Source organism: Phacochoerus africanus, chromosome 10, assembly GCF_016906955.1.
Source record: "Phacochoerus africanus isolate WHEZ1 chromosome 10, ROS_Pafr_v1, whole genome shotgun sequence".
Classification (NCBI taxonomy): domain Eukaryota; kingdom Metazoa; phylum Chordata; class Mammalia; order Artiodactyla; family Suidae; genus Phacochoerus; species Phacochoerus africanus.
The window spans coordinates 32,231,270-32,246,887 of NC_062553.1; the positions used below are offsets into that span (position 1 = coordinate 32,231,270).

General features: G+C 48.3%; 1 protein-coding gene across 14 annotated transcripts in view; it reads right to left on the bottom strand.

The window, feature by feature from the left end:
- The window catches only part of APBB2 (amyloid beta precursor protein binding family B member 2), a 387,671-nt gene extending 374,371 nt beyond the window's left edge, over positions 1–13,300 (bottom strand). For 6 of the 14 annotated variants that reach the window (XM_047799525.1, XM_047799529.1, XM_047799526.1 and 3 more), the window contains exon 1: positions 13,092–13,287. The gene's annotated coding sequence lies outside the window, so the exon portion shown is untranslated. Of the gene's footprint in view, positions 1–13,000; positions 13,044–13,091 lie in introns of those variants that run through there. The other 8 variants (XM_047799535.1, XM_047799534.1, XM_047799531.1 and 5 more) reach the window with 4 other exon arrangements.
- Positions 13,301–15,618: the final 2,318 nt, after the last annotated feature.

Here is a 15,618-nt window from a genome sequence, read left to right on the forward strand (position 1 = left end):
CTTTGGACCCACGCCAGCGGGGCTGCTTAACTGAGCCCAAGGCACGAGAAAAACCAATATGAGAAAGCCTGTCCCAAATGAAGATCCCTCAGTCCTCTATGACCATAAGGCAGGCACTGAAAGGGGAGCCGAAGGGGGAGCAGAGAGAAGTCAGCCTCACGTGGAACCTTCTTTCAGGTGCACGACGCCAAGCGGGACCTTGAGAACTGGCTAAGTATGCACAAAGAAGAGAATGCAAAATGCACTCGCAGTCAAATGCTGGATCAAATGAAGTTATTAATAAATTTCTTTTCAGCAGGACTTTTTTTTTTTGTCTTTTTGGGGCTGCACCTGCGGCATATGGAGGTTCCCAGGTTAGAGGCTGAATCGGAGCTGTAGCCACCGGCCTATGCCACCGCCACAGCCATGCCAGATCCGAGCCGCGTCTGCGACCTATACCACAGCTCATGGCAATGCCAGATCCTTAACTCACTGAGCAAGGCCAGGGATCGAACCCGAAACCTCATGGTTCCTAGTCAGATTTGTTTCCACTGTGCCACAGCGGGAACTCCATCAGCAGGAAAGAGTAGGTAGACGAAACTTTCTGAATTTAATGGCAGAAACGTTTATTCACAATGCATTTTCAACCACTCGAGGATTTCCAATCACTCTAAGGAACACTGGAAGCCGTGGAAGCAAGGTGAGAGCTGATGTCTGGACAAGCAGGCATGATAATCAGGTGACAGCAATCCAGTCTTCAGGACTATAGAAGCACTAGGGCTCCTAGAAGAGATTTTTTTTTTAATTGAAGTATAGTTGATTCACAATGTTGTGTTGGTTTCAGGTGTACAGCAATGTGATTCAATTATGTGTACTGAACATACATATACTTTTTCAGATTCGTTGCCATGATAGGTTATTGCAAGACACAGAATAGAGTTCCCTGTGCTGTACAGTAGGTCCTTGCTGTTTATCTATTTTATATTTAGCAATGTGTATCTGTTTATCCCAAACTCCTAATTTATCCCTCTCCCCCACCCAACAAGATGTTTTAAAGCAAAGCCCTGTGCACTATTCTCCTGGCCTGAAATTGCTCCTCTCTGTGTCATGATCTTGACATGGCCATCACTCACTCAGGACACTGCTTGACAGTCACCTACTAGGACCACTGGATCTAAAGAAGCCCATTAGGCACCTTGCATCACATCACCCATCTCTGTTTCTTCACAGCCCCTCCCAGGAAGACAGCAGAGAGCGGTCCGCTCACTGCCTTACCCTACCCGGGGCCCACATAGTAAGTGCTTAATAAACATGTGCGGAATGAATAAGGAAATGAAGTATTCTGGCTATCCCTCCCTCTGGCTTGGAGAAATGATTAAACATCTGGTTATATTTAATTTCAGTTCAGTATGATTTATTATTTCAAATAAAGAGGCCATGCATATGCTGTGGCTGCTAAATTAAATATCTGCATTTCCTGTGGACGCATTATTTTCATACTGAGCCACTTTAAGAAAACTATGTATTTTTGAGTCATTTCTGTACCAATAATGGGTTTAAAGCGATCCCCTCCCCTAGACCTCTCTAGAATTTGGGCCCCAAAACCACAAAGTTAACCGGCTCTTAAGTTAATACTGACCTCATTAACATCCCGTGTAAGTCTATGCCATCCTATCTGGGGATAAACTCTCAGGAAAACTAGCTGCTGAAAATGTCCTGGGGCATATTAATTAAAGCCTCCAAGATGACATTCCACTCACTCAGTCATTCTTTGACAAATGTTTATCGGGTATCCGGGACTCGAAAGCCCAAAGATGAAGAAGCCACAGTGTTGTCCCTGAAGGGCTTACCGGCCAGAAGAGGAGCCAGGGAAGTAAACGGTTACAACTGTGTGTGACAACAACGGCGGCTGTCATCAGGCATGAGGAGGTCACAGTGGGAGCCAGAAGAACCAGTGGCCCTGTCCTGGGTGATCATGGACCCTGGTGATCTTCCCAGTGTGGTCCCCAGACCAGCAGCTTCAACATCTCCTGGGAAATAGTTAGAATGCGTGCAGTCTTTCATCAGGCCACACCACAGGCCTGTGGATCAGGAACTCAGGGGTGGGGCCCCGTAATGTGTTTTAACAAGCCCTTGGGTCATTCTGACACACCCTGAGGTTGGATGATGAAGCTACTTCCTGAAGCAGCAACAAAAGTCAACCCGTAACGAACAGACAGGCAGGGAAGATGGTTGCAGGTGAGGGGAACAGGATAAAAGGCCAGAGAAAACCTGGCATGTGGTTAAGAACCCTGAGGCTGTGGCTCAGAGCATGAGGAGGAAAGCACAGCAGCTCCTGGAAGGGATCAGGCGCTGCACCAAGGGGCTGGGGCTCCTCCTGAGGGCAGCAAGGAGCCCTTGGGGGTTTGGGGACGGACATGCCCAGACCTGCAGATTTCAAAAGCTCACCTTGGAGGCAGTGTTGAGAACAGGGAAGCCACAGAGAAGGAGCTCCAGACTTCTGGGTGAGAGGAGACAGTGGGGGGAAGAAAAGTGCAGACACACGATCAGAACCAGCAGGCTCCCAGCGGGAAGTGGGAGTCAGGGGCACCTTACACAGCTCCAGAGACCGAGGGGCCAGGTACAGGGGGACTGACGGCATCCATTCTCCTGGGAAGCCTGGCCTGACACACACCCAACCAAGCAGGGGCGGGTGCTGGCCTGGGAGGCCCTGAGTACTTCTCCTCCTGGTAGCACACATGGCATTTGACCGCAGTTAGCTCTTTAGCTGCCAGAGGCAGTGGCTATCCTGGTCAGTGTCCATAGGCATCATGTGGAACAGTGCCCAGCGTTTGGGAAGCCAAATTGAATGAATGGAGCTGGACAAGCCGGGAGGCCACTGCAAGGCCACTGCTCTCATTCAGAGGAAGGAATTAGAAAGTTGTATCAACTGAACTTAATTTTTCTCTAGTCTGTTGATACTATTCAAAACACTGGATAAAAACCTTTACAAGTCAATCCCGTTATCAAAGTGCAACAGGAAATCTGCTCTGTTCAGTAGAGTCCACAAGCTCATCTTCCTGCCCAAAGTCAAACTATGGTTTGAGCCCATCTGCAAGTGAAAACATAATACAGCTCGGGGTCACAGAGCGATGCTACCTAATAGAGACGAGTCGGCTTTCTTTTGTTTTCAGAACTCTGCGAAGCCCTGACACAGAGAACAGAGACATTTCAAACCCCACTGAGACTGTCTTTGCTTTGATTTTTTTTTTTTTTTTTTTTTTTTTTTTTGCCACACCCGCAGCATAGGGAAGTTTCCAGGCCAGGAAACGAACTCGCACCACAGGTGTAACCAGAGCCACAGCAGTGATGCCAGGTCCTTAACCTGCTGAACCACATGGGAACTCCTGCTTTGATTTTTAGAAATAACTTCCAGCAGGCGGATAATGTTGTGACCCAATTCCAGGGTATTTTGGAAATAGCAGGGGCCTAACTTGGGGGTGGAGCTGATGGGCGTGGAGGGAAGAGATACGAGGCAGGCAGCACCACCTGCCTCTCAATCCTGCATGAACCTTATAGAGAAAAGAACTGTGACAGGAAGTAATGTAACATCTCCCCTGACCTGCTTCCCATTTTCTCACCATTCCCAAAATAGACAGAGCTACGGAAAACCATAAATATATTTCTCAGGCCTCTAGGGGAAAGGTTCATTAAGTGTATAAAGTTGGGTCCCTGGGGGGAGAAAAAAAGATGAAGGGGCAAAGCTATCTGACGTCCTAGAATCAAGAGGTGGAAACAGTGGAAAAATAAAACCCATGGACAAAAAGGAACCGGAGAAACAAAAACAAGGGGCAATTCTTAGCCCAAAGCATGCTGAGGCGATGCCCAGAGCTCAGTCGTCCTGGATTCTCCAAACTCAAGCTCTTTAGCGTCAGTGGTTTTTGCTTTTTTTCCCAAACATCAGAGGCCTCTGTCACCCCAACACTGCCTCATGATTGGCAGGCGATTTCTAGTCAGATTCTGGTATATTTTATTTACAGTAGAAATATCCTAGACTGGAATATGCCCAGAGAGATTCAACAGAGCCACCCTCAGACTTATTTAGAAATTTATTTGCCTTTTCCTAATACTCAATTTGTGTTCAGAAGAAAGAAATGCACAAGAGGGAGGGGGCATAACATGGAGACAATGGCTCCATCACTAAGGATGTGAATTTAGCTTAATGGAATTTTGAAAATGGAAGAAAGGTGAAATTTTCCCCAGCCTTTTCCCCAAATGCTGAATCTAGGAAAGCTTCATGTTGTGGTGGAAAGAAGAATACAGGCTTTGAAGAACAGGAAGTACTAAATTATGGGGACAGAAATCAGAAAGCAGTTTTTCCAGGAAGTGGCAGAATTTATTGGAGAAGGACATAAAAGACTTTTCTAAGATGATGAGAATATTTTACATTTTTCTTTGGGTTGTCAGTATCAAGTATATACAACTGTCAAACTACTGAACTAAACACTTAAGAGTTGTGCATTTTATTATATGTAATTTACACATCAATGAGGGTGGGGGCTACCCTGCCGTGTATGGCGTTCCCAGGGCCAGGGATCAGATGCAAGCCACAGCTGTGATCTACACCACAGTTTCAACACTGGATCCTTAACCCCCTGTGCCGGGCCGGGGATTGAGCAGGTGTCCCAGCACTCCAGTGTGGTGCAATTCGACCAGAGACACCACTGATCCCATTGTGCCACACTGGAACTCCATACATTAATTTTTTAAGTGTAAGAAAAAGAACTTAATAAGCTTGAAATCAAGAATGTTGGCCCCTTGGAGTTCCCGTCGTGGCGCAGTGGTTAACAAATCCGACTAGGAACCATGAGGTTGCGGGTTCGGTCCCTGCCCTTGCTCAGTGGTTAACGATCCGGCGTTGCCGTGAGCTGTGGTGTAGGTTGCAGACGCGGCTCGGATCCTGCATTGCTTTGGCTGTGGTGTAGGCCGACAACTGCAGCTACGATAAGACCCCTAGCCTGGGAACCACCATATGCTGCAACTGTGGCCCTAAAAAGAAAAAAAGAAAATGTTGGCCCCTTCAAACAAACAAAACAATAAAAGAACACAGGCTTTGTTTAGGGACTAGGCAAGCCATTTAATGTTTCTGCAGCATAGTGTCCTTACCTTTTAAAAGGGGAAAAAAGGAGTTCCCGGTCGTGGCACAGTGGTTAACGAATCCGACTAGGAACCATGAGGTTGCGGGTTCAGTCCCTGCCCTTGCTCAGTGGGTTAACAATCCGGCGTTGCCATGAGCTGTGGTAAAGGTCACAGACATGGCTCGGCTCCTACGTTGCTGTGGCTCTGGCATAGGCCGGAGGCTACAGCTCCGATTTGACCCCTAGCGGCGCAAGAAACAGCAAAAAAAAAAAAAAAAAAGATAAAAGGGGAAAAAAGAAGGAGGTACCCCAAAAGAGGAAGTGAAATGCTTCCTCTACAGCACGAGGCAGAGCTGGACCTTAATTAATAAATGTTATTTCGGAGTTCCCGTTGTGGCGTGGTGGAAACATATCTGACTAGGAACCATGAGGTTGCGGGTTCGATCTCTGGCCTCACTCACTCAGTGGGCTAAGGATCTGGCATTGCCATGAGCTGTGGTGTAGGTCGCAGATGTGGCTCAGTGTGGCTGCGGTGTAGGCCGGCAGCTGAAGTGCCGACTGGACCCCTAGCCTGGGAACCTCCATATGCTGCAGGTATGGCCCTAAAAAGCAAAAAAATAAAGTAAAATAAAATAAAATTTAAAAATAAATGTTAGTTCTTCTCCCTGTCAGCTTCTCAGCAAGCCATCGACTTAAGCATTACTGTTCACCGCGTAGCCCTGAGTGAAAGGGACCTCAGCGTCCTTATCTCTACAATGGGAGTAGCACCCGTGTTTTATAAGAATTAAATAAGGTAACAGCTATAAAGCTCTCTGCACAAAGAGTTCCACAATATTAGTAATACATTATTATGACCAGTGAGATCTAGACATTATTAGGCACATTTTAAAGTATTATTTCAAAATAATTACCTATTTTCTTAAGCTACTATTTAAAAGTCAAAAATACTGTTTTTTTCTCTCCTCCCACCCCCTAACAGCAACTCAAACGAAAGGTAAATAATACCAGTTCCATGAGCAAATTATTCTTAAATTTCCTCTAGCAATTTATGAAGGCTCACCCTGAAGGGCATGATACTGCAGGGCTCCAAACTCACCTCTCAGTTCTCTGGCTGTATTGCCATCCGCATTTCCTAGAATCACCAATCCTGAATTGCTAAAGCAAGCTGCTTTGGCAGAAAGACGCCAGCATGCAAAGAAACAAACATCGAGATCTGTCACTCTTGAGACCCTGCTCGCTAAAATTCCCACTTCAGTCGTTTGTCCTTCCTGCTCTCTCAGAACCTCATCTTTCATCCTGGCCCTTTCCCTGTCATTCTTGAGCTATCATTCAAAAGTACTTGCTGGCTCCTGGAGCACTTTCAAAATTAGCTTCTTCTCAGCTCCTGGGACCTTGGGTCTGTATCAGTGACTCCACATTCCTGGAAGGTCCAGAGGCCCCAGGAGCCCACCCACAAGCTCCAATGTGGCCTGGCCTCCACTCTTCAACTAAATCCTGAGGGCTCAGCTTCCTACACCTCAGGCCCAGATTCCCAGACTTGTCGAATTCATGGGCCATTAAGCTGTCAAATAAAAATATTCCCATCAATGCATAAAAGAAACCTTGCCCCCATGTCAGAATGGGATCATCTCAGAGAAAAGGACACATCTAATTTTTTTTTTTGTCTTTTTGCCTTTTCTAGGGCCACACATGCGGCATATGGAGGTTCCCAGGCTAGCAGTCCAATCAGAGCTAAGCTGCCTACACCACAGCCACAGCCACAGCCACACCAGATCCGAGCCCCGTCTGCGACCTACATCACAGCTCAAGGCAATGCCAGATCCTTAACTCACTGAGTAAGGCCAGGGATCGAACCCGCAACCTCATGGTTGGTTCCTAGTCAGACTCGTTAACCACTTCGCCACGACGGGAACTCCAGACACATCTAATTTGAAGATATCTATGAAATAGTCACTACGTGGTCACCTTGATCACTTGGATAAGGATGGTGGAAACCTCTCCAACAGACAACAGCCCCAGCGCTGTGATTTGCACACAGGAGACACTCAGCAACTTCTAAATTGTGTAGAAACTAAGCTCTGATTCACAGGGCAGGGATTTGAGAAATGCTAATTCCAGACCACAGGTAATGCCAACTTTCCCATCTTCAACAGCAGCATGTCCCCCTCTGGAACGCTGCTGTTTCTCCCCAACCTCGTCCTCCTGAGCCCATACTTCTCCTAGCTCAGTTCCAAAAGGGCATTCTTTTCAGTCAACTTGAAAGGAAAACAAAACAAAATAAAACAAAACAAAATCACTCTGCCTCCTCCTTGAAGCATTCCTGAAGCATACTTTCCAGGAGAGCTACATTTCAAAAACCTCAGCGACTACCTGGCAGACAAAATGTTGCAAGATTTCCACAATAGGCAATGGACAGAATGGGTCACTTCATTTACAACTACCAAATCATTAACAGACAATAAAGAAATACCTTAATCCATAATTCCATATCATTCTTTTTTCCATGTTCTTTTTCCCTCACTGTCCACATTGAATCCACATACTTTATATACCAATAAATGACACGTTGTGACTTTTATCCTGTTATAAAAATAACACCTGTCCTCACATTTATTCAGTGCTTAGAAGACAAGGTAAGATGCAAATACTACAGAAAAAAAGATCATGTGGAAAGAGAAGGTCTCCTGTAAATCTGCACCCAACAGCCTCTAATACCTTGAAACCAATCAAGGCTTCTTCTTGCCAGGTTGTCATGGCTCGACTCTCTAGCCTCCATATCCTTCTTCTCTTTCAGCTCCAATCTGCTGTTTGAAGTTTCTGCCCCACTCCTCCCAGGGGCCCAGCAACCCCGGCGCCTAGTCATGATCAGAAGCACTAGTCTTACTGTGTATTTATTATCGCTCTTTTTTTTTAGGGCTGCACCTGAGGTATATGGAAGTTCCCAGGCTAGGGGTCGAATAAGAGCTACAGCTGCCGGCCTACACCATAGCCATGGCAACACCAGATTCTGGACCCATTAAGCGAGGCCAGGGATCGAACCCCCATCCTCATGGATACTAGTCAGGTTTGTTAGCACTGATGCCATGACGGGAACTCCTATTCTCACTTTTTTTAAGTGCTGATAACAACTCTGGCTTCTCTTCACCTGCTTTCTTAAAGGTTAATAAAGCTGAGTTTTGTGAGTCTCTTAAAAGCAAGGTACCATACAAATGCCAAATATGATAGGTTTCCTTTACTGTCTGCCCCCTCATCACAGCTTGCCAGAAAGAAAAAAAAAAGAAAAAAGTTCCTGTAGGCGCATTCCCACAGCCATCGCTCCTGCTACTACAGCGGCGAATCATGGGCACCTGCTCAATACAGTGATGGTGCCAGCATGAAATGATTGGATAATTTTTATTCCAGACACCAAGGCCTGCAAGTCTGATCAAGAGCTGAAGAGCGAGGACAGGGACATGGTAAAAGCTTGCCAAAATTTCACGTGGGTGGCCCCGGCAGCCAGGACACAGGACACCCTCCTCCCCAGCCTCAGAGAGTCCCTGGATTACCTGAACGCCCAAGAGCAGTCTCTCCTGAGAAGATGCTATCAAACAGCTTCAAATAACTAAAGCCCTCTATCCAATTCTCATCAGGACCTTATGACCTACCTAAACTTGGCAGCGTCACAAGGCGTTAATTTTATGACAGCCATTCTTTGACAAAAACTAACAGGGATATAGGAAATGGCCAAAAAAGGAAGGGCAATGCACAAAGCAGGGCAGGCCAGACTTAGTGAAAGACAAAATCAGCTTCATCTAAGGTTCTACATATGGTTGCCCTTTTCAAGTGGCTGCAACACAGCCCCTAGATGGTGATCTGAAGGCCCAACAGACACCAAGAGGGTGCATTCTACTGCAAAGTCCTCGTTTTACAGATGGAAAAACTGAGACCCAAAGAAGTGGGTCCCAAGGTCACACAGTAAATTTAAGTAGTGAACAATGCTGGTCCACAGAGCAAGTCTTGGGAGGCCCTGGTTGGCGGTCTTTTCACCAAATCCCACCAGACCCTTTACCATGGAAAGTACATCACTCTGCCTCTGACAAACCATTTCAACTGAAAGAAATGCCATCAACACATATCAACATGCAGAATATGCACTAGTAACATAAAATTAAAATGGGTAAGCTGGGCTTATCTTTACATTTAAATTAAGTTTACATTTAAACTAATTTGTTGGTAGTACAACATTGTTGAAAATAAATGAACATAAAAAACATAAAATAGTTTTTAAATCTGGATAGAAGCATCTTAAAAACATTCAAATCAGTTAAGACATGCTGTTCCAATCAAATCTTATTCTAAATAACAAGTTAAATATGTTTTACAAGAGAATTCTTATTGAATAATAATGAAACCAGTTGAAGACAGTCTCATAAGAGAGAAAACTTAAAAGTTCTATGGCTGGAGTTCCCATTGTGGCACAGTGGAAACAATCCAACTAGGAACCATGAGGTTGCGCATTCGATCCCTGGCAGTGGGTTGAGGATCTGGTGTTGCCGTGAGCTGTGGTGTAGGTCGCAGATGTGGCTCAGATCTGGCATTGCTGTGGCCAGCAGCTGTAGCTCTGATTAGACCCCTAGCCTGGGACCTTCCATGTGCTGCAGGTACTGCCCTAAAAAAAAAAAAATAAATAAATAAATAAATAAAAAGTTCTACTGCTGTACCAGCAAAGGACTATCCACCTCCTCAGAGGGATTTTCTTGGGAAGCTGACATTTATGTCAAAGATACCGACACATAAGATAGTATATGTAAGAAGCTAAATATCAGGCTTGACGCATAGTAAGTACTGAACAAATGCTAGCTGCCTTAACTTGGGATAGGAAAAATAAGTACCACCCGCATAACCAGTAATACCTTCCTACAACACCTTCCTAGTGCTCACTCTGGCAGCACATTTACAATACTTTCCTAAAAGTCTTGTCCTTGTGCACCTGGAAAAATTTACGGTGCATAGGACAAAGCTTGCATTTTTTTTTTTTTTTACGACTGCACCTGTGGCATATGGAAATTCCCAGGCTAGGGGTCTAATCAGAGCTGCAGCTGCCGGCCTAAGCCACAGCCCCAGCAACGCCAGATCTGAGCCACATCCATGACCTACGCCACAGCTTGAGGCAACAGTGGATCCATAACCCACTGAGCAAGGCAGGGATGAATCCACATCCTCACGGACACTATGCTGGGTTCATGACGCGCTGAGCCACAAGGGGAACCCCAGGTACTGAATATTTTAAAGGTATAACTGTAGGCGGTGTAGAGAGACAACATTCCATTTCTCTTAAAAGACAATTAGACATCCCGAAACCAGGGTAATCAACATAACACTGTTCTAGGACAATGGTGAGTCTTTCAGTATTAATTCCAGCTGTTATTGAAAAGAAAAAAAAAAAAGGATGCTTTTCGTTGTTCCTCTGGCAGCAAGAAAAAAGTCATCAGAAAGTTGAAACATGACATAAAAAGAGTAATAACTATTTGGAGTTTCTGTCATGGCACAGTGGGTTAAGAATCTGTGGTGGCTCAGGTCTCTTTGGAGGCAGACGTTCAATCCCCAGCCTGGTGGTGTGTTAAAGGATCCACAGCTGCAGCATGGGTCAGGGTCAATCTCTGGCCCAGAAATTTCCATATGCCATGGGTACAGGCCACTATTAAAAAAAAAAAAAAAAGGAGTTCCCACTGCAGCCCAGCAGGTTAAGGACCTGACATTGTCTCTGCAAGGATTCGGGTCCATTCCCTGGCCTTGCTCAGTGGGTTAAGGATCTGCTGTTGCCACAAGCTATGGCATAGTTCCCAGATATGGCTCGGAGCCGGTGTTGCCATGGCTGTGGTATAGGCCAGCAACTGCAGCTCCCATTCAACCCCAAGTCTAGGACCTTCCATATGCCACAGGTGTGGCTGTAAAAAGAAAAAAAAAAAAAAAGAGTAACTTTCACAGTATTTGTACACATGGATTCTTGCACAATTTAGCAGTCTTCTCCTAAATGATTTTGCAGTCAGTATTCTTATTACTAACCTGGTAGCATGGCGGAAGAGTCTAAGGTGCTGGATTAAGCATTCTTACTACTCCAGTTAAAAAAGCCAGCCTTTTACACTTTAGCTCATGGAGTTTTTCCACTACCACTTTATAAAAGTTTCATTGAATGGAATTGCGCTGGCTCCTTACAGGTGAATTATTTACTTAAAAGTATCCTTTTCAAGCAAGAATAAAAGTAGAAGTAAACACCTTCCCTGAGAAAGATCTCAACTTTAGAGTCCTTTCTCAAAAGCTCTGAGCAAATATCCAGACCAACCCCAGCCTGTGAAGACCCTGAGTGATTTTTCGAGGTCATACAGTAATTCCATGACCAAAGCACAGCTACAGAAATCGTGCATCTGCTCCCCCAGGTGTTCTGACTACCAGCCCATTGTACTCTACCGCCACCTGTGTTCTCCCACCATTTCCCCCGTGTGGCGGTTTCTCATCCTTTCAACAAATGTCATCCTTTCAAAACAGAGCCATTTCGAGGACTCTGTGAGTTCCGATAAACAACTGCTGAACAAATCCTGCTTTCAAGCTACAAGCTGAAAACATAACAAAGCAGCTACCTAAATTCACAAAGAAATCCCCCTTCCTGAAAGCCCAGCTACAGGAATTCAGAGATTCTTAATTATCATGGCCATTTGAGGACAAGATTTGAAATCTAAATCCACGACAACGAAAAAAAAAAAAAAGACTTAAGAGATCCAAATTCAGAACAATGGATCAGGATGCCACTGTTTGCTTTTTTTAAATCAGTGAAATATTAAAACACATGACAAACCAACGCCAACCTCACAAAGTTTCCTCATTTCCTGGGATTCAACCACCACTGCTGGCATCATGTTATGGTAACCCTTTAAGTAGTTTACCTATCAGGTGCAATGTAAAGGCAGTGACTGAGGAACTTCTTAAACAACACTGTGCCCAGTCTTGTCCGAGCTTCCAACACTGACCTTATTCTCCTCTTAACGTTGGCCCTCCCCAGCCACTCAATCCATCACAAACCCTCTGTAACAGTTGTGGCTCTAAACTGCGCAGAACTTGACTACAAATCGGCCACAACTCTAGATCTGATTTCTCCAATTTACTATTTGTTTAAATTCAAGTCCCAAGCCCCCTTGGCTCTTCGTCCCCGACCTCTCGGTTCTAGATCTCTCAGCCGACGTCAAGATCACCTTTCATTGTTTCTGTGGGACTCCGCATCCCTCCCTCCGCCCAGCAATGTTTTCATCGCACAAATGTCATTTCTAGCGTTCAACCCTCCATTCCGACCGGCGGGCAGCAGAGGGGATTCCTGATTCGGTCCCCTTCGCACAGCCATTTTCTAGTTAAAACGCTCCCTGCCTCCGAGGGGGAAATGAACTTTTCCCCCTTGATCTTGCAGCGGCTAAGCTCTGAACCCCTGAAAAGCCAGCCGGGTCTTCAACTCCCCCGCAGGAGCGCACTGCCGCCCGGGGAGGAAGAGCCCAGCCGCACAGCGGAGGCCAGTGCCAGGGCAAGGGGGTGTGCGCTCTTCCCCGCCGGCGCCCACCCTCACTTTTCCCTTCCGCAGCCCCCACCCCCGGCGCAGCCCCTCCAATCCTGTCTCCCCGCCCAGGCCCCGCCAAGCCCCGGCTGCGGAGGGAAAGGGGGCGCCGAGAAGCGGGAGTGATGGAGTCAAGGAGTGAGCCCGCAGTCACCGTGCCACCCGGCCCTGCGGCGCGGGCGCAGGGCGCACGGGACTCCGCAGCGGACGCCCGCTGCAGATGCGGTGGCAGCTGCTGCAGCTGTGGCTGCGGCTGAGCGAGCAGACGGCAGTAGCCGCGCAGACCTCGGGGGCCGGGAGGAGAGGAGCAGCCGCCCGGGCTACTTACCGCACGCCGCTGCCGCTGCCCAGGTCTCCCGCCAGCACTCCCGGGCCGCCCAGGAGTCCAGAGCAAAAGCAAGGAAGAAAGCGGGGCTCACCGGTGGTGCGCGCGGCGCTCTCCTCGGCTCCGGCACCCGGCAGCTCTGCTCCAGTCTCGCCCTGCCCGGAGCGCCACGATCAGCTGCGGGTGCAGCGCACGAGCTTCCTACTTGAGACCAAGACGGGCTCCGGCAACTGAGCATGCCCAGTGCCGCTCCGCGAGTCCCGCTCGGGGAGCTGCCGGCGAGATTCCACTTCTCCAGGCTTTGGCGGCGGCTGCGTGGAGAGGCTGGAGGGGCCGGACCCGCCGGGGGCCGATCCCGAGAAAGGCGGGGCCGGGGGCGGGGGCCGGGAAGGAGGGGGCGGGCCGCGCGCCTAGTGCGACCCCTGCAGGCAGAAGCTTCCGGGCATCGCGAACGCCTGGTCCCCTGACCATCTGAGAAGATGGCAGAGAAGCAGTGCAGGCCAGAGACCCAATGCGACGCAGCCTGGTATCCCCTCCATATGGCTCAGCGTCTGTCTGCAGCAAAAGGAAGTTGGGTAACATTATCCCTGTCTAGTCTTTTCTCCCACGTGCCTGCATTCCCTTATCTGAGGAAAATGTCCTCAGATGAGAGCTGCCCACGCCCATCCAGCTGCAACATGTAGGCGAGACCTTCCTTCTGCCTCCTTATCTAGAACCCCAGGCATATGCCCCCCCCACACACACACACCATTCCTTGATGTGAAAATCACAGCAGCATCACCTCAAGGAAGAAACATACCTGCAGGAGGGGAAAGCATAATTTCTTCCTCACTTCCAGGAATATTAAATATAGTTCGAATTTAAACAGAGAAGCAAGGTTCTAATAATGGATACTCAGTAAATAGTTATCAGTGCCCTGCTCCAGGCACTGTGAATAGCATCCCCAAAGCATCATTAGGGTTGCTCTTCACCAATGCAGTGGATGTCAAACTTGACCCTGCATTCCAATCGCCTGGAGGATTTATGGAATCTCAGACTGCTGGACAGTCTCTGAATGGGTAGGTCTGTGGTACTGCCCAAGCATCTGTACATCTAACAACTTCCCAGATGATGCTGGTGCTGCTGGTCTGAGGGCCATACTATGAGACCTCTTGCTCTACTACACAAACACACAGCCTCACCTACTATCTTTTTCAGATGGATTTTGCTAAAAGTAATTTAATAGTAGCTATTAAATAATGGCTCCTCCTAACTCACCCTCTTCCCCAAACCTCTGGAGTGCAGTCCTTCTGCAAACAGCAAACTCACACCCGGAAAGTCCCTATTCTTCGCAAGAGGACTCTATGCGGTTGGGGATGGCATTATTTTCTCCTTCGGCATCATGAATCTATTGAGTACCCACAAGATCTTATAGTTAGCCTGGGGATGGCAGTGAATAAAAAAGCCCAGACCCCAGCTTTCATAGAGCTTAGTGCACAGCGAGGTGGACAGGCATCCATTAAAGAATCCCCCCGAAATGTCCCTTCAAACATGAGGAGCACCAGGGGGGAAATCTACCAGGTGTGTGCAAAAGGGTGTATAATGGGACCCTGAGCGCAGACTAGAGTGGGGTCGGAAGGAATGAGTGGTGGGAGAAAGACGCCTTGTGGAGGAGGGGTTTCTGACGTTTGCACCAAACTTCTCCCATGAACAGTTTCTCTGAGACCAATCTAGAGGCCAACAATAACGTCACTCCTTTCCAACAGAAAAACAATACTGCCACTGAGGAATACCTACAAATCCATGAAAGTGCTCAGCCTTGGTGCTGTATCGCTGCACTCCAAGATCTATCTATGCAGCCCGTGGACGAGACATTCGGGGGCCGCAGTTTAACCCACTTTGGGAAAACTCAGGCTCTGAACTGGAAAGCCTTCAAGTTCAAGCCTATGCCCTTCAGGCCTAGAGAGGAAAGGAAATTAGCCCAAGTCCGCCCCCGCCCCTCAGCAGCAGAGACCGGCCCTGGTACCAGCCTTGAAGGCAGGTCCTCTTTTCGCAGGTACTCTATTCTCTCGGACCCCACAGCTTCCCATGCTTCCCCAGGAGTCTAGCCCTGCCACCCGTTCAGTCCAGGGTCCCGGGGCTGTACACCGCGCCCGCCCCACGGGATCCATCTCTTCCCGACCCGGAGGAAAACCCGCGGTGGAGTCCTTGGCGGCGGGGCGGGGCGGGGCGGGGCGCGCAGGCGCAGTGGCCGCCAGGTTGGGCCAAGGAGGCGCTCCGCTCCACACCTGATGCAATCAGCCTTCCGGAACCGGGTCCGGCGGCCGCGCTCACGCAGGAAACGCTCCTGCGCCCTCCCCTCGGCCGCGGCCCCCCTGCCCGCGCCCGGCTTCCGAGCCTCCTCGCCGTCCAACTTCGCCTGGGGTGGAGGGCGGCATTCGCCGTCCCGCAAGGGACGCGCGGAAGGAGTAGGGAATTATCGCCAGGAAAAGCAAAATTCCCGGCTGCCCTAATAGTGACGTGGAAACGGCCACCGAACGTGTCGTGGCTGCAGCAGGAAATTCCCTTAATTATGTATTTCCAGAAGGTGGGCGGGGGTCGGGAGTGGGGAAGCTTGTAACCTTCCTCTGCCTGCTTCCTCC